General features: G+C 40.1%; 1 long non-coding RNA gene across 4 annotated transcripts in view; it reads right to left on the minus strand.

Annotated features, from left to right (window-relative positions):
• Positions 1-14,178, minus strand: part of LOC114697381 — a 94,023-nt gene extending 79,845 nt beyond the window's left edge. For 2 of the 4 annotated variants that reach the window (XR_003735165.2, XR_003735163.2), the window contains exons 1-2: positions 11,389-14,174; positions 10,121-10,222 (exon numbers count right to left, since the gene is read on the minus strand). This is a non-coding gene — a long non-coding RNA (uncharacterized LOC114697381). Of the gene's footprint in view, positions 1-10,120; positions 10,223-11,388 lie in introns of all 4 variants that reach the window. The other 2 variants (XR_005092466.1, XR_005092465.1) reach the window with 2 other exon arrangements.
• Between the last annotated feature and the right edge of the window lie 5,791 nt (positions 14,179-19,969).

Raw genomic sequence — 19,969 nt, forward strand, 5'->3', positions numbered from 1 at the left:
ACTTTTATAACAATCCTATTCTCTTGGTACCAATCAATTTCCTAGATAATGACACTAATCCATTCACGAAGGCAGGACCCTCATGACCTAGTCAACTCCCAAGTACTCTACCTCTTAACACAAAGACTAGAGGTTGAGTACCAACACACAAATGTTAGGAGGCACATTCAATTTGTTGCAATAGCTTAGAAAAGCTATTATAGCTTAGAAAAGTTTGTTTAAATTGTGTATAGAGAGGCTGGAGGGATGGCTCAAGGGTTAAGAGTGCTTGCTGCTCTTACAGATGACCCAGGTTCAATTCCCAGCACCTACATGGTAGTTCACAACCATCTGTAACACCAGTTCCAGGAAATAATCTACCTCTGCTGACCTCCTATCACTGCATGTGCATGTGCACATACGTACACTCAGAAACACACACATACACATAAAAATAAGTAATTTTTAAAAATAGAGTGTATGTAGAGGGGCACCCATACTGACTTATAGAAGCAAATTCAAAATTGAAATAATCACCACAATAAAGTGGTTACATTCCCACAAATTGACAACTAGTAATCTACAGGATCCAATAAGGAAAAACTTAAATATATGAAACAATGCTATTCTTTCTTGCTTATGTCAAACAGTATAACTGAGAAAATGTTTATTTTGGGGGAAAATCACAGATTTAAAAGCATCCAGAATCCATATGAAACAATTCATGCATGCTGTGTTACTGGACTAAGGGAGTAGTTCAGTAGTAGCTCAAGGCCCTGCATTTGAACCCAACATTGAAAGAAAAAAAAACAGCAATGCTAGCTAGTACTGAAACATTTGTAGTATTTTTTCTTTTATTGGTATATAAAAGGTATACATACAACTGATAGTATCAATAGATTTGGATAAGTAAATAGAGAGAGATGAATAAATAGATGAGTGGATAGGTAGATAGAAGATAGATAGATAGATAGATAGATAGATAGATAGATAGATAGATAGATAGACAGATAGATGATAGATGATAGATAGGCAGATAGATTAGATAGATAGATAGATAGATAGATAGATAGATAGATAGATAGATGGATGGATGGATGGATGGGTGGGTAGGTGGGTGAGTGGGTGGGTGGGTGGGTATATGGACAGACAGACAGGCAGGCAGGCAGACAGACAGAGACAGACAGACAGACAGACAGACAGATAGATAGATAGATAGATGAAAGAGATGATATAGTGTTTGAAGAGATAAAACCAGTAAAAGATACCAATTCACATATTTTAGAAGCCATGAATTTCTAAACAATATAAATAAAAAGAAATCATCCATACCCAGACATATCAGTGTGAACTTGTCTAAAGCAAAAAGCAAAAAGAAAAACTTTAAAAGGAGCCAAAGGGGTAGAAAAAAAAGACAGATTACCTTCAAAAGACAGGAGGTCATGCTAGACAAATAGACAAGTGAGTTCAAATATTCAATACATGGAAGAAAAAGCTGCATGTGTCAAGGTGGCCATTCTCCCCTGGTTAATTCAGATACTCAACATGATTCCTACCAGAATTTAAGCAGGCTTTTGACAGAAGGTAGTAAGATATTCCTAAAATTTTATATGGAATTGAAAAAGACCTAGGATGCCAAAATAATTTTGAAAAATAATAACAAAGTAGGAGCTTATATTTCTCAATTTCAGACCCTGACATAAGCAATCATTATAGCATATATCTGTAATCCCAGCTCTTGGGAAGTATGAGGCCAAGTCTGGTCTACATAGAACGGTCCAGAACCCCAAGCCAGCCAGGACTACACAGTGAAAAGTGATCTAATTTTTTAAATGGCCCTATTATAAAACTATAGCTATTAATATACTGTGATATTGGTAGGAAGAAACATATAAATCACTGAATCAGATGTGAAAGCACAGAAATAAATTGTTACATTTATGATCAACTGATTTTCAACAAATGTACTGGGCAAATTCCCTGGGGAAAAGACACTTTCAACTGTCCACTTTACACAGAACAGAACATAAAACAGACTTTAATTTATTTATATAGCTATGTGTGACACCAATATCATGTTCATTTAATTTTTTTCATTGCTAAATAATGAATCCAGGGCTTCACTCATGTCAGGGAAATGTCCTATGACTGAACTACATTCCCAGCCATGAATCTCTTTAGTGAGTTTCTTTTCTGAAATTCTTAACAAGGAAAACTATAACTATCTCAAGTGGATGAAGCCCATACATTCTTTGTCTTTGGCTGTTTGGGTGCAGCATGAGATTAAAAACACAATACGACTACTGTCAAGAAATTTTCTGCCACTCACCTGCCAACATCCTTCTGTATAAAGAATTTTTAAAAGTCAAAAGAGTGCAGGTGTATTTGAAAGTAGAATTGACTCTGTTGGTTCAGTTTTATTCAATATTCAGGTCACTGGGGATCCATTGCCCTACTCAGAAAGAGACCTCCCTATTAACCATTAGAATATCCCTTCTTTTTAAATTTGCAACATCATGGCCTCTTTACAAATTAGACATTTAAGGAAAACTACACTTCCTCTAGCAAAAGTATTTTTTAAGCCTCGTTCTTCCTCTGTGCATTTTCTTTGGTATTAAGAAAGGAAAATAACTTATTTTTACAGCCTGGGTACAGGCAACTGCCCAAATGACTTATAGAACTGATATAATTTTATAGAAAGTGTATGAATATTAACAAATCATCCTAATGATTTTTATCTGAAAAAATAAGTTCATCATCATGAATCCATTTTGAAATACAAAAGCAGAAATTATACTGTTGTTAAAATTGTTCAAAACTGTACTTCATTTTTTTGAAGACAATTTAGTTTTCCTGAAATAAAGAGTTGATTGTATATCTTATTCTGTTAGAAAATTTGATATACTGCAAAGTAGAATTACAGCATGTACCAACAATCAAGCAGGAAAAATTAATCTGATTCATAATTCATTCTAAGAATGTCTAGTTAGCCAATCATGTGATTTGTAATCATAAAGGCTGCCAGAAATTGAATGAATAATGGGCCCAGTAAGATCCTCTGATTTTTTTCCTCTTGTACTATATTTCATTATATCTTTTATTGCCATTTTTGTTCACTGTTTCTTAATAACACAAATTAGATCACATATATTTACTTAAAAGTTTTTAGCTATTGTTAGGCTAAAGGATATGTGAGTTGAATGGCCAAAGCACTTAATATATTCCTACAAAATTGTCTTAGTGTTTGTTGCTTGAACAAGGAAAATCTTATTTCCAAACCATTTCCCCACTTATTTTTAAATTATTTAGTGAATATGTAATTCAGAAAAGTTTATTTCAGTTCTGTATATTTCATTAAGTTAATTCTATATATCTATAGAATCTATAATTCTATATATTCTAAAGTATATAAGTCATTTATTGTAATATAGTTTATATCAGAGAACTTAAGTTTTCTTTTAATATCATTACTGTGCATTCCTTCCTCAGTCAAAATTATAACATAACCAGATACTAAAAGGAATATTTAATTATTAATTGGTAAATGTTTATATAATTATAAAATTGTACAAAAGACAAAATACAAAGCTAATGTAAAGTTTCACATATCACTAACAAAATAATGTGGTAAAATGGTGGTTTAAATGTAAAACTATTGAATCATGCAAAACAGTCAGTTTAGTAATTCTAGACATAGTAATCATTTTAATCAAGACTGCATGATATCAGGATGGCAGCTTTAAAGTAAATGAAACTTTAAATGTGATAATAAATGGGACATCCTTTAATTTCCCTTCCTTAATTTCCAAACAGAAATGCCCTTTCCCAACTTGAACTGATTAATTCCCAAGCATTTTGAGATCTTATTCAGAAAAACAATAGTGTTAAAGTCTACAAAACTTAAAATCTAATATCTATTAAGAAAATTAGCTACTTAAATTTCTTGGTCATTTTCCAATCACAAATAGTTGTTCAAAACTGCGAAGTTCTGTGCATTGATCCCAAGATGCTAGTATGAGTGTGGTGAGACCTTGAAAAGGATGGTTCTCTGAAAAGAACCTTCACAGCTCAGTTTGGAATCCATGTTACAGACTTCATCACGACTGCTGATATTCCTTCTTTCTCAAAAGACAATAGTCATACTTTAACTCAATAGCTGTTCATTAGACACCCTATGCCATAGATCACAACAAAAATGGAAATGCAAAAAGCCATTAAAAATGTAACTTTTGTGCTTACCCTTAAAAAAAAATCTAGTCCAGCCAGAAAGAGGGATACAACTAAGAGCAATAAACTATAATTTCTACAACAGACTCTTGAACTGGAAATCTTGGTGATAGAGCTCAGTCACCAAGAAAACTAAATCTCAGATGAAAAGTTACCATTTACAAGATAAGCAAAGTAAAAATACTACGATGGTCAAGACAAAAATATGAATAGAGACAAGACTGCAAAGCAGATTGTCATTGTAGCATGACTAGGAGATACTGAGTTTTCCTGGAATTAGCTAGTATGCAAGGACTACCCATGATATTGGATGATAAAATAAATGGTTGTCATGAATGAGGCTGGAGCAATCTGCAGAGGCTTGATAGTAGAAGACTACAAGAAACAGAATCCATATATTTTGTAAACAAGAAAAGTCATCAAAATACCTTAAATACGAAAAATCACAGAAACCCTGGGCCATATCTCAGGCATAGCACTATCCTAGCATGTACAATCTTCATAACCACATGTGAAATAAAGTGAACATTACAGAAACACAGGTTTCCATAATTTCTAAACAATTATGCACTCTTTGCTGACAATAGTTGTGCTGGCTAATTTTATGTCAACCTGACTTAGGCTAGAGTCATCTTCGAGGAGGAAAACCCAATTGAGAAAATACCTCTAGAAGACTGGGCTATACCACAAAATGGGAAAAGATTTTTACCAACCCCACATCTGACAGAGGGATGATCTCCAAAATATATAAAGAAATCAAGAAACTAGGCATCAAAATATTGAATAATGCAATTCAAAAGTGGGGTGCAGATCTAAACAGAGAGTTCTTAACAGAAGAATCTCAAATGGCTGAAAGACATTTAAGGAAGTGTTCAATATCAGGGAAATAATAATGAAAATGACTCTGAGATACCATCTTGTATCTATCAGAATGGCAAAGATCAAAAACACTAATGACAGCTTATGTTGGAGAGGATGTGGAGAACGGAGAAAATTCTTCCATTGCTGGTGAGAGCAAAAACTTGTACAGCCATTCTAGAAATCAGTATGGTGATATCTCAGAAAATTGGGAATCAACCTACCTCAAGACCCAGCAAAACCACTCTTGGGCATATATCCAAAAGATGCTCAACCACACCACAAGAACATTTGCTTGACTGTGTTCATAGCAGCACTATTTGTAATAGCCAGAACCTGGAAACAACCTAGATGTCCCTCAACTGAAGAATGGATAAAGAAAATATGGTACATTTACATAATGGAATATTACGCAGCAGTAAAAAAAAAATGCCATCATGTAATTTGTAGGCAAACGGATGGAACTAGAAAAAAAAAATCATCCTGAGTGAGGTAACCCAGACCCCAGAAAGGCAAACATGGTATGTACTCACTCATAAGTGAATATTAGACACAAAACAAAGGATAGCCAGTCTACAACCCACAACCTCTGAGAAGCTAAGAGGAACCTGAGAGGAACACACATGGATCACCCCAGGAAGAGAAAAGGGTTAAGATCTCCTGGGTAAACTGGGAGGGGAAGTAGAGGGGAGGCTTTGGGGAGTAGGAACATGAGAGCTTGAGATGGCCGAGTCCGAGGAGGGACAAGTGGGTGAACAAGAAAAGAGACATCTTGACAGAATGAGCCATTGCGGGGTTAGGGCGAAATCTGGTGCTAGAGAAATCCCCAGGAACCCACGAGGATGTCCCCAGCTAAGACTCAGCAATGGTGGAGGGGGTTCTTGAACTAACTAGCCTTCCCCTATACTCAGATCGGTGACTATCCTAATTGTCATCATAGAACCTACATCTAGCAACTGATGGAAGCAGATGCAGAGAGAACCACAGCCAAGCACTTGGCCAAGCTCCTGGAGTTCATTCAGTTGAAAAGAGGGAGGAGGAATTATAGGAGCAAGGGGGACAAGATCATGATGGGAAAAACCACAGAGACAACTGACCCAAGCTAATGGGAGCCCAAGGACTCTGGACTGACAGCTGGGGAGCCTGCATGGGACCACACTAGGCCCCTTGAATGAGGGTGACAGATGTGTGGCTTGATCTATTTGTGATTCCCCTGGCAACCGGACCAGGACTCATCCAGAGTACATGAACAGGCTTTTTTAGAGCCCATTCCCTAGGGTTCCATGCTTTACTCAGCTTTGATGCAGCAGGGAGGGGCTTGAGCCTGCCCCAACTTGGTATGCCAGCCTATGTTACATACCCAAGGGAGACTTTAACACCTATGAGGAGTGGGTGAGGGTGGGATGGGGAGGTGGGGGGCGTGGGAGAAGGGGAGAGAAAGGGCACAGTGGGTGGTATATAAAGTGAAAAATATTAAATAAACAAATCAACCTGAAAAAAGAAGATTGGACTGTAGGCAAGCCTGTAGAGCATTTTCTTAATTAGTGATTGATGTGGGAGGACCCAGCCCATTGTGGGTGTGGCCATCCCTGGGCTGGTGGTGGCCCTGGGTTCTATAAGAAAAGAAGCTGAAAAAGCCATGGGGAGCAAGCCAGTAAGCAGCACCCCCCTCCATGGCCTCAGCATCAACTCCTGCCTCCAGGTTAAGACCCTGTTTGAGGTTCTGTCCTGAGTTTCTTCAGTGATAGACTATTAGAATCCACAATGTGTAAGTGTAAGCCAAAGAAAACTTTTCTTCCCCAATTGCTTTTGGTCATGCTGTTTTATCATGTTTTATCATAACAATAGTAATCCAAACTAAGACAATAGTCAAACATTTCATATTTCATGATGTACCTGCTAGATGACCAATTAACTACTATTGTAGATGGCCTGTCTCATATTTAAATGTATATTCCATAATCCTAATGTCAGCCTCTAGAAAACTTGAGAATTAACTACCAGTTCTACTACTTGAAGAGTAGAGCAGATATTTAAGACCCTCTTAAATATACCAAGGGAGTACCATTAAGGTTCTATTTAAAGAATTCCAGCCAGAAACTGACATGAAATCAATAGTCCTATCCATAACCAGTTATGATGCCTATGAACCACAAAAATAATCAGCATGGTACGATAACCCGAAGGGTGCAGTAGTGGCAGGCACACCTTGTTGGTAACCAACAGCTCTCTAACTGGACTGAAGACCCACTCACTCAACAAGAGGTAAGTCATGACTGGTACAGGAAACCTAGCCAGCTACCAGACCTAGTGAAGTCATGGGTTTTAGAGAGACCTACAACTGCCGCTTTACTAAACCAGCATAATCCCTAACTACATTCTAAACATTTATCATTATATCCACAGATAAGTGTAGTCCTCACCTCTCATAAACTTCTCTTTTCAACAGATGGAGACCACTACAGAAAACCACAACCAATCAGAGGCAGCGCTGTGAAGTCCAGCCTCAACAGATACATCTACAGAATAACTCCCCCACCTAAGACTCAGGGGTCAATGTGGAAAAGGGAGCCCAAAGATTGTAAGAGTCAGAATCAGGGAATTTGCTGTGAGGTTGCATCTCACTGGTGTCAGAAGCTTACACACATAAAATCTTACCAACATGACTACCTAAACACAAATAAGAACAACAGTAGCTATACGAAAGTAGACACAAGAAAGACCACAAGGCCTCAACCCTAGGCAAAGAACTACAGGCAGCTAAGGAATGCTGAGAGCAGGAGACAGCGTCTTCTGCAGTGAGAGCACTCCAGTTCACCCATAGCAACTGGGTAACTCTGAAAACACACGATAGCATTATACAGACTGAATGGGTCACATTTATGTATTTAAGAATATAGACGTAGGCCAGTTGGTAGTGACATACACCTTTAATCCCAGCACATGGGAGGCAGAAACAGATGAATCACTGTGAGTTCAAGACCAGCCTAGTCTACAGTGTGAGTTCCAGGACAGTCAGGGCTACACAGAGAAACCCTGTCTCAGAAAAAAAAAACAAAACACAAACAACAAAAACAGAAAAGAATATGAATGTACATACGTGTGTGTGTGGTGTGTGTGTGTGTGTGTGTGACAACAATTAGTGGAAAAAGAGGCCATGAATTTGAAAAAGAGGAAGGAAGGTTATATGAAAGGGTTTGGAAGGAGAGAGGGGAAGGCAGAAATGATGCAATTATGTTATAATCTGAAGAAAACAAAAGAAAATTTTAAAAAAGAAAAGAATTCAGGGTGGGGTGGGTATGGTGGTATATGCCTGGAATCTCTGAGGTAAACAGGTTGAGGCAAAAGATCCTGAATTTGAGGGCAGCCTGGACTATATAGCAGGACTTGTTTTATAATATATTAAAAAAGAATTCATGAGACATATACACATGATTGTATAAATATAAAATGCTAAATATAGTACCTAGTATGCTGAAAAATATCAAAATTTATATCCAAATAAAGTCACAACAGAAGAAGTTTGGGCTAGACACACTTTTATGCTACAATCAATCGTTTTGACTGTCTAGACTGGGCTTAAGGACTGAACCATCCCATTTTGTTTACATAAAAGCTTCCTGCAGTTCAATACAGCACTTATAAGAAGGGATTTGTAGGGTAGTAGTTCAGAGTTTGGATTTTGTACCAGCCATTGATCTTATATAGTTAAAATCTTGGCATCATAGCTCCTCATCCCTAACCTCAGATGAAGTGTTACTACCATATGATGGCTGTGGGAACAGAATAAGGGACAGGAAACAATTAACATAGATCTAAGAAGATAATGATACTTTATTACCATAGCCATAAAGGAATTATTCTAGCCATTATAAACTCAAATTTATAAGTTAAATTTACCTTTTGTTGTATTACAATATTCCCAAAATCTAGTTCCAATGTGCTGTGGTTTGAAAGAAAATGGCCCCTAAAGGGAGTGGCACTATTAAAAGATGTGGTCTTGTTGGAGTAGGTGTGGCCTCATTGAAGGAAGGGTGTCACTAAGGGGTGGACTTTGTGGTCTCCTAAGTTCAAAGTGACTTCCTGTTGCCTGTAGAACTCTTGGCTCCTTCTCTAGCACCATGTCTGCCTGCATGCCACCATATTTCCCTCCATGAAGATACTAGACTAAACCTCTGAAAGTATAAGCCACCCAAATTAAATGTTTTCCTTTGTAAACCTTGCTGTGGTCATGGTGTCTCTTCACAGCAACTGAACCCCTAAGGCGCAGTGTAAAGATTCATAGTGGACTTGATATAAACAATACAATGAAATTAATAATAAAAATATTGAGACTAATCATCTAAAAAACTTTTAAGCAATAACATTTTTTAAAATGTGTGTGTTTGTGTGCACGTGTGTGTGTGTGCACATGTGTGTGTGTGTGTGTGTGTGTGTGTGTGTGTGTGTGTGTGTGTGTAAAACTCATTTTGCAAGGTCCAAAGGTTGATAGCCAATCACCCTCCATCTAATTTTTTTTTTAATTTTTTGCAATTTCACTTATCTTTATGTGTCTGAGTGTTTGCCTGGACATATGTCTGTGCACAATGTATGTGCAGTGTCCATAGAGGGCAGACAAAGGCATTGGATCCCCTGCGACTAGAGTTACAATAGTTGTTGGCTGCTATGTGGGTACTGGGAATAGAACGTGGGTCCTCTGGGAGATCAGTCAGAGCTCTTAACCACTTTGCCATCCCTTCAACTTATTTTTTGAGATAAGTTCTCTTAGTAATCATGAGGCTTGCCATTTTGACTAGCCACTGACCAGTGAACCCCCATTCAATATTAGTACTGTGGTTACAGACACATCACCACACCTGGCTTTGCTGTGAGGTCTCAGGTTTGTGCCCCAAATAGTTTTAGTTTAACCACTAAGCATCTGCCCAGACCCCACTTCTTTTTCAGTCTTATTTTTATTGTTTATACTCAACTAATGAAGTACCATACTTCAACATCCCAACAGTGTATCATTGAACAGAGTACTATTCATGGTATTTATCATGTATGAATGACTCACCGTCAGCAGCGATGAGTCTCCAGCTGATTTCAACAGTGGCAATGGACCTGCTAGTTGGTTACTTCTATTGTCAAAGCTCCTTCCTCAACAACAGCTTATTATCTGTAAAGTGAATATTGCCAATGTCACAGGAAAAAAAGATAAAATAATTAATATAGAATAAAAGTCACCTTTGTTTCTAAACCAGTACATTCTAATAAACAAAAAAATCACAGAAATGTTAAAAATTTGTCTAAGACATGAAAAATTACAGTTGTGCTTACTCTGGTACATTTATTATACTCTAAGATACAGATGTGGAATAATCAACCCTAACCTCTACCCCCAGATGAAAATGTTCTCAGCTGCCTTAAAAAAGACTGTTTCTGACATGTAGAATCAGATGTGTCTAATGGTAATGCTCAAAGCATGGATGCATGCCAACTTCACATCCCTCATCACCAGCAGCAATAACTGGGAAAATTACAGAATATTTTTGTTAATGTTAGCAATATTCTCAATAGCATTAAATGCAAAATGACTACAGCCAAAATTACTGTGACATTTCCCAGAATTCTGAAAAATATTCCCACTTTTCATGAAGAAAAAATACTTTAATTTTTAGCTACTATATTTATTCTCTTTAATACAGAAGTTGTGTAATAAAGTGCTTCTACCAATTCTTGAAGTGGAATTTTACTAGTTTCTGATTGACTCTGCTTCATAAGGGTTGGGGAGAGGATAAGACATTACTGAAAAACATTGCAAGTAAAATTAATGTTATTCCTCTATATTACATAAATATATTCAAGTGAAAACTGTTAAAAAAATCCTTAAGAAGCAGTTAACAAATACAACTCAAAATCACAGTGCTCAAAGCACAGCACTGTTTGAGAATTCTGTGAACAAGAGAGCTTACTTTACAACTTCAGAACAGGAGCACTATAGATATGAGTGAAATATTTGTCTCAAAAAAGAAACTTTGAAAAAAATCAATGAACCAATACCAAGTCTCTGTCATTAGTACAAGTGAGGGCAAATGTCCCGTTAGGGCGCTGCACTCCTGTGTTCTGAAAAGTTTGAAATAGCTGTCGTCTGTAGTAAGCGAATATATTCTATGTATTTTACTACTGTAACCATGGAGGAGAATCTTAGAAAGACAAGCCTTTGATCAAAAGAGTGGCACCTGTGACTCTTAAGGACAACCCATAACGTTAAAATATACAGTTTAAAAATCAATAAAAAAAATGTACTTTGAAAAAATGTATTAGCTATGTATAGCTACTTACAAAAACAAAAGGCCAAATCATATCCAAGCTTCTCAGCGTGAGCAGGAAGAGTCCAGTGGAAAAGTGGGGTGTCATACTGGAACATAGCAGTGAGCATAAACGAAGCCCGGGGTTCCTCTTGAAGGCACAGGTGAAGAGCATCCAAACCTTCTGCTGCAACCTGTGATGCAAATCCATGGCCACCTGCAAATAAATAAACTGTTAGCTATAAAGCACTGTAAAAACATGTTCAGTTACAATTACATGTTTAAAGGCTTTTCAGGTATATTCTCTTTATCAACAAAGTATTCATAATGTCCCTCTCCACCATCCTCCAAGTCATTAAAATTGGGAGTCCTCTTCTAGGCTACAAACTCTAAAGATGGTTCTCCCTTTGGTTTCCAATTTCTACAATACCTGGCAGAGCACTGAACAAAAGAGTCTGTATGATCAGAATATTGTATACATTTGGTATTAAATTCTCAAAGAATAAATTAACCATGTTATTTTTAAAGTCTAGTAAGAATGAAAACAGGATTCTATATCATTCTGTAATCTGTTCTAAGATAAGTTTTATACATAATACTACAGATATGAAAAGAAAGCAAATCTGGCTTACAAGTCTTCAGAGGGAAATGCCACTTGAGACAAATACTAAGAAAGCACTAGCCGGAAAGAGGAAGAAATGGGACAAAGGTCATCTGTGCAGGAGAGGTGAGAAGTTGGGGCAGTGAAAAAGACTACATAGTGTTCTGAAACATCAGGGGCCTTTGGGGAAAGGAGAAGATGGCATGAGAAGGACTGGGAAGTGCCCAATAGACAAGCAAGCTAGACCTCTGTGCTCACAGAGAAGAGCCAGGAGAACAACGTGATCATTGAAAATGCCTTGGCAGCAGCCTGAACGTAGGAGGGACAAGACTGGTGGCCAAGAGCTGCGTCACACAAGACAAGGCTAGCTCAACCTAACGACGAAATGCAGTGACACAACCAAAGACCGTCGGGTTAGCTACCCAATGGACCTTCCGTTCAGATGTATATTTAGAGTACTGTGGGATCTAACTTATTTTATAAAAACATGTGTAACATAATCTTCAGTGAAAAAGTGTGTCAAGAACTTGACAAGTATTATGTGATGATTCAGAAGTATTAATAATGTCTATCTTTGAGCCATGTGTCATGCTTTTCTGGTTAAAGATATAGGAAAGATACTAAATGTAAGAGTTGCATTGTAGATGTTATCAATTGAGACTAAGCCCACAACTCTGTATTTTGATTGCTTGTGGTTTTCTGTAATGGTCTCCATATGTTTCAAAGAGAAGTTTCCTTGATGTGGGGCTAGAACTACACTTACCTATGAGTATAAGGACAAATATTTAGAATGTAGTTAGGGATTGTGCTGGTTTAGAAAAGTGGTGGTTGTAAGTTCTCCTCCAAGACCCATGACTTCACTGGCCCTGAAAAGTTGGCTGGGTTCCTCTCCTGTCGAGTGGGCCTTAAGTCCAATTACAGAGCTGTTGGTTATCAACAAGGTATGCCTGCTGCTACTGTACTCTCAGTGTTAACATGCAATTCGGGTCATTGTTATGGTTCATACGTGTCATATCTGGGTGTGGATAGGACTGTTGTTTGCTTTCCTCCTTTGGAAGTATGTGTGGCACTTTCTGATACCATACAAGCTAGTCCTCAGGGAAGAGACTTTCAGATTGCAGGCAGCTTGGATCCTCTGGTCCTGTGTCTGAAGTGTCTGATGTGTTCAGCAATAGGGGCTTACTTTCTGCCTTTGGGGGTAGCCAGGGGCAACAGCAATAGCCTATAATGTTTTAGGAGTCTTTCGGACAATAGTGGCCAACAATTCAACAGTGGCCAACAATTCAACACTCATACCTGGTGTTGGGCTTTTTATTAGTCTACAGATCCTGGGGAAATTGTCAGCCCAAATAGAAAATTCCTTTTAATTATGTGTATATAGAGTTTTTGTAAGAATGGACAAGCCCTGTCTCAAAAACAAATATTCATATGTGACTCATCAATTGGCATACACCGATATAATTATAACAATGTTTTGACAAACTTCAAACTTATATATAAAACCACTACTAATGAGTTTTTAAGTATACTATCTCACAAGTTACTGTTAATGGATTGAATTTTATCCTCTTAGATGATGATGCCCTAACCTCTAGTTCCAGTGAACATGACTTTATCTGGAAATAGAGTCTTTGCAAAAGATCAAATTCTGAAGAATTCATAGAGTTGCTTCTATTCCAATATCACTTATATGCTTATAAACAAGGACATCTGGACAGAGACAGACAGCATGTAAAGGGAAAGCATATGAAGATGAAGGCAGAGACCAGAGTAACACATCTACAAGCCAAAAACACCAAAGATTGCCAAACAGCCTTCAGGAAGGAGCAAAGCCACGAATCAATTCTCTGTTGCAGCCTTAGACTAAGCCAACCAGCTGACACCCTGACCCTGTACTTCTATCCTTCGGTACTGTGGACAAAAATAATCACTGCTGCTTAGGTCACCAGGTCTGTGTAACTTTAGCAGCATGAGAAAGATACTATACTTTTTAGGCAAAACTGTGCTTTTACTCCCTGAAAGTCAAGGTATAGAAATAGGAATGAAAACCTTAGGCAGGCGGAACAGAGCAGCGTGTGCGGTGGAGAGAAGAGGAACAAGAGGCGCGGTGGCACTGTGGGTATGGAGCACAGCTGTGCCGGACAAAAGAGTATGCTGGTACCTAGTCGGGCCAGTCCTCTGGCCACCAGGGAGCTCGGGCCACCACCAACCCCCCTTCACCCTGGAGACATCCCTCTGGCCACCAGGGAGCTCAGGCCACCACCAACCCCCCTTCACCCTGGAGACACCACTGCTGCTCTTAAAGCTATTGAAGAAAGTCCACATCAGGCCACAGCTGACAACCTGCAGTGGCCATGTGGAACTCAGTGCACAGATGAGAAATGCCACCACCAAGCCTGTGCCCTCTCCTGCCCTCACCATCAGCTGTGAGCTACCATAGAGGAGTCAGAGCAATGAAAAGGAGTCTGAAGAGCCCACAGTTTCTCCAGAACAACTATGAACAGGTAGGTCTAATGGGAAGATGCTTATAAAAAGCAGACTCACAAAATTGGAAGGAAAGATGGCCAACAGCAGTGAAGGACATGGAAGTGATATGGGAAAGCGCAGCCACTGCAGACAAAGAACATGGCATTACTGAATAGGGCCGACCCTAGGCTCACTGACCAGCTCCCAGCAAGGAGCCTCTGTGGCTGCAGCCTTCACTTACCTGCTGAGAGACAGAAAGTGTGGGTCACCAGTGCTGCCTACAGCCTACAAGCTTAACAGCTGTGCCTGTTGATCCTCAGGTGGTAGGCACTGAGGTCAGGGTAGAGTGTGGTGGCCTAGAGCTCCCTCAGAAACATGTCATTACTGACGTGCCTGCCACTGTGGCTACGCATGGAGAGCATGGAGGTGTGCAGTATCCAGGAGCCCAGGAGCTCGCACAGAACCTGCCAGGGACACCCTGCCTACCCACAACTACACCCTGACTCTGGACAACAGCAGGATATCCAAGGCAAGTCTCGGGGGTGGCACGCCTTAATCAGCATCAGAGCAGCAGCGGATCTCTGTGAGTTCGAGCCAGCTGGGCTACCAGTGAGCTCAGAAAGCAAAGCTACACAGAAAACTTTCGAAAAAAAAAAAAAAAAAAAAAAAAAAAAAAAACCAAGCAAGTCTCAGCAGTGATCCAGTATTTGTGGTACTTCAGAAACTAGAAACCTTGAGCCAGACCAATGACTTGGTACAACAAATATTTGTATATAAAGCTGTTTGGGCGAAAAATATATACTGTGTGACACACTGCAGTTGCAACATCACAACTGCAGTATGCAATGGAGAGGAGGGAAAGATGAAGGAACAGAACAGCGTGTGTGTGTGTGTGTGTGTGTGTGTGTGTGTGTGTGTGTGTGTGTGTGTGGTGCAGAGAGGCAGAACTAGAGATGCGATGGTGACGGGTGTGGGAGAAGGCTGCAAGCAATGGATGGAGGAACGTGTCCTTGCCAAGTAGGGAAGATAGGATGGTGTGCAGCAGCCTGGAGCTCTTTCAGGTTCTGACCCAAACACACTGGCCAGCTGCATGATCACCCTGGCTCTGAACCACAACAGGATGTCCAAGATAGAGAATGACTCATTTTCTGAACTGGACCTCCTCAAAAGACCCCCATAGTTCATACTGTCCCCGGAGGCCATGTTGGTATCTGTGGTCTGTGCTGTCACCCCAGGCCGTGTTAATGTCCAAGGTTCTTGTGGATACCCATGGTCCATGCTACAGCCAAGGGCCATGTGATGTCTGTGTTCTGTACTTCCATCAGAGAGCAGGCTGAAGTCCATGGTCCATGCTGCAGCCCAGGGCCATGTGGGTGTCTGTGTTCTGTGCTTCCACCAGAGAGCAGGCTGAAGTCCATGGTCCATGCTGCAGCCAAGGCCCATGTGGATGTCTGTGTTCTGTACTGCCACCAGAGAGCAGGCTGAAGACTATGGTCCATGCTGATGCTTGAGGCCATGTTGATGTCTGTGGTCCATTATGCCACCAGAAACCATATGGAAGTCCATGATCTGTGCTACCACTGACTGTAAAGGGCAAGGCAGCTTCTTTTGCAGTGGTATTGATGACTGAAGACTCACAGTTGAGAATGAGACATAGAAGACATCTATGACAACCTCTCTCCCTCACCCTCACGAGAGAGAGAGAGAGAGAGAGAGAGAGAGAGAGAGAGAGAGAGAGAGAGAGAGAGAGAGAGAGAGAGACTAGATAGGAAGCCATTGAAGAGAACTCTTAAAAATTGTGGCAAGAATCCTGAAGCTCTTCTAGCAGGGGTGTGGGAGGGGAAGGACTCAGTTTTCTCTAAGAGGCTGTCCACTGAGAGTTTGACCATACTCCAGTGAGTGGGCAACACAAATTGGACTTTGTTTTATTTTTTCTTTCTTTTTTGTTCTTTTCTTCTTTTTTGGGGGGGAGGGAGTTCATAAGGGTTGGGGGTTGACTGGAAAGACAGGGAAGTGAATATGATGGGGTACATTATGTGAAACTCACAAATAATCAATAAAAATGTTATGTTGGAAAGGCATTGTGATAAAGATGATCAAGTGTAGCTCTTCACTGTTGATGGCCTCTGGCAGGGGTGTGGGTGGGGAAGAACTTCGTTTTCTTTAAGAGGCTGGCACTGGGGGTTTGACCATGCTCCAGTGAGCACATGGGCGACACAAATTGGTTGTTTGGTTGGTTAGTGGATTTTACATTATACAACCTGATCCCACTCATCTCCAAGTCCCCTTATATCGGCCCTCTGCCCTTGCAATCTCCCCCCAAAACAAAACAAAGTTTAAAAGAACAACCAAAAACCAAACAAACAAATAATTCTCAGTGTGGAAGCTATAGTATGGCCCATTGAGTCACACAGTGTACCTTTCAGTCCATACATCTTTACTTGTAAGTGGTCGTTGCTATGAGTTGTTGGTCTGGGTCAGGTCTTCTAGCTTCTGCTGCAGTATTGAACTCCTCTCCTGCACTGTGGAGATCCTGCAGCTTTGGGTCTGTATGTTTGGCCCCTTCATATGCTCTTCAGTTCATAATGAGGGTGGGCTAACTCACAGCCCTAGCTCTGAGCCTGGGTGGTAGCTGGTTGGTCCCCTCATCGTCGAGCTCTCCAGCACTGCCCTGGCTAGCTCACCCACTGCAGCAGGCTGTGAGGAGCAGGGCCAGCTCTCCTGCTCTCACCTCCTTAGGTGACAGCATTCCGCCCAGGCTAGGTGTAGGGCCCACTTTCCTGTGTGTTGCAGCTGGTAAAGGGCAGGGTTGTTCTTTTAAATTTTGTGGGGTTTTTTGGAGGGGAGGAAAATTGTAAGGGTAGAGGGCAGATGCAAGGGGACTAGGAAATGAGTGGGATTGGGATACATAATGTGAAATCCACAAAGAATCAATAAAAAGTTTTAAAACAAAAAAGATAACATAATTAATTACTTGATAAAAATAATGACATTATCAACCAGAAATGGGTTCCAGATTGATATATATTTTATCTGGAATCCGTGTTGTAGTGTTCATTATCTCTTCGACTTGGGCAAATAATGTCTAAGCCTCAAATTCTTTTTCTATGATTTATTTTTAATCATGTGTATGTGGGGGGGGGATGCACTTGAATGCAGGTGCCTATCAATGGCAGGAAAAGGCATTGGAGTCCCTACAGCTGAAGTTACAAGTGGTTGTCAAAAAGCACTTCATGTGGATACTGGAAACCAAACACAGGTCCTCTGCAGGAGAAGTTTATACTCTTAATGCCTGAACCATCTCGCCAGCTCCCAAGTTCAAATTCTTTACCAGCAAGAATAGGAAGTTTTTATTTTACATGAATTAAATTTTAAAACGAATTAAATTAAAGAACATACGAAATGTGCCTGGCATACAATGGTGATGCAATAACGCTTTATTTATAGAAAAGGAAAGTCTATTAATTAAGGTGGAGGGGGTTGGTGGTGGGTTTTGAGGTTCAAATCCAAGGATGTAAGTCTGCCAGGGAGGCACCCTGTGACAAAACTGTGTCACTACACTGAGGTTTTTTAACTAGTTCTCACAATAGGCTTGGACTCAGCAATCCTCCTGCCTCAGCTTCCAGCATGTGACGTGATGAGGACATGCCACCATCATACGGTTTATAAAAGCATTGCCTAGGCAAGCTCCCCAGTAGACCTACACAAGTCCTTCACAATCTTTAAATAATTTCTCCAAACACATCAAACTTCATGTTAGGACTGAAACAGCAACAAGATCTTAGCGACTCTGGGCTTTCGCACAGGCTTATTACTTGGTAGTACTTTCAGAAGTCCGTACCACCTCTAGTCTGTCAGGTTACCAGGGTCAGCCAGGTCAACATGCTACCTTCACAACTCAAAATGGCATCAGAACCATGTAATATGGCTAACTCTACTTTAAATTTCTGCCAGGTATACTGATTTCTTCATTTGTCTCTTTATAAATATGAGTCCTAGAAAATATATATCTCAAAAATTAACAGTGGTTGGAACTAAAGCTCAGTGGTAGAGCATTTGACTGATATACACAAGTCCCCAGGAATGGGTTCCCAGCACTGCAACAACAACAATAATAATAGCTAATTTTAAAATGGAATTCAAAATTTTAAGTTCAGAAATATGCAAAAGAAAAACCCAATAGATCATCAAAATTCCAGCGACTCTTGTGATATCATGAAAGCGCACTAATCAAAAAACTTCTAAATTGAAAGATGTCTATATCTACATTTTTGTCTGTTTTTCCTTCTTAAATAAAGATAGATTCTTCTCTCATACGATATATTCCAACCACAGTTTCCCTCCCTCCACTCCTCCCAGCTCCACCACACACATCTCTCCTCTCCCCCAGATGCACTCTCCCTCCACTTCCCTTCAGAAAAGAGCAGGCCTCCAAGAGACACCAACCAAACACGACCAAAGAGGATACAATAAGACGGGGGGGGGGGGAACCCTCATATCGATGCTGGACAAGGCCACCCAATAGGAGGGAAAGAGTCCCAAGAGCAGGCAAAAGAATTAGAGATACACCTGCTCCCGCAAAAACACCAAGCTGACAGCCGTGACATATACCATATACGCAGAGGATGTGGTGCAGACCCATACACCCTGTGCTTGCCCACTTCAGTTTCTGTGAGGCTGTGTGAGCCCTGCTTAGTTGATTAAGAGGGCCATGTTCTCCTGGAGTCCTTCATCCCCTCTGACTCCTACAATCTTTCCTCTCCATCTTCCACAGGGTTCTCCAACCTGTAAGGGGAGGGACCTGATGGGGACCTCCAATTTAGACTGTCTCTCCACATAATGTCTGACTGTGGGTTTCTGCATCTGCTCCCATCTGCTGCTGGAGGAAGCCTCTCAAAAGAAATCAATGAAATGATTCCTAAATAAATTCTGCTATACTCATATATCTACATTTTTAGAAAGAAAAAAAATAACACAAGCCTAAAGTGGCAATTAACAAGGCAATTCCATGTAGATTAACTGGTGGTAAAAAGAGGTTTATTTTGGGGCAACTTACAACCATTAAAGGGGTCAGTTACAGGATCCGGGAGAGGTGAGGTGCAGTCCAATGTGGTTCTCTGGAAAACTCTGACTTGGTCTGCAATCCAGCATCCAGGATCATGAGGAGCCAAGAGAAGCCAACACATACGCATCCCAAGTCTTAAGGGCCCAAAAAGGCCACGCCCCAGGGGCAGGTCATAGGTAGGTGTAGCAGTTACCTGCTGACTCACTAGGGTGGTACTTCAAGGTCAAAGCTGGAACAGCTACCCACTACACAAGCCAAGGAAGGCTGCAATTGTTATAGGAAAATGTTGGTATTTTGTCAACCTTTTGAAGTCTATGGAAAGTGAAACAAAAAAACCAACTCTTTCAAAAGAACTAAATATTATTTTTAATATTACTTAATAAACTGGTGAGCAAAAAAAATAATTCTCTAAAAGTTCCATACTGGTATCAAAGCTCATGTGTGTTTGAGAGCAGATACAGTCTTTAAGTATTTATAAAAGCC

This window comes from Peromyscus leucopus, chromosome 11, assembly GCF_004664715.2.
Source record: "Peromyscus leucopus breed LL Stock chromosome 11, UCI_PerLeu_2.1, whole genome shotgun sequence".
In the NCBI taxonomy this organism is placed as follows: domain Eukaryota; kingdom Metazoa; phylum Chordata; class Mammalia; order Rodentia; family Cricetidae; genus Peromyscus; species Peromyscus leucopus.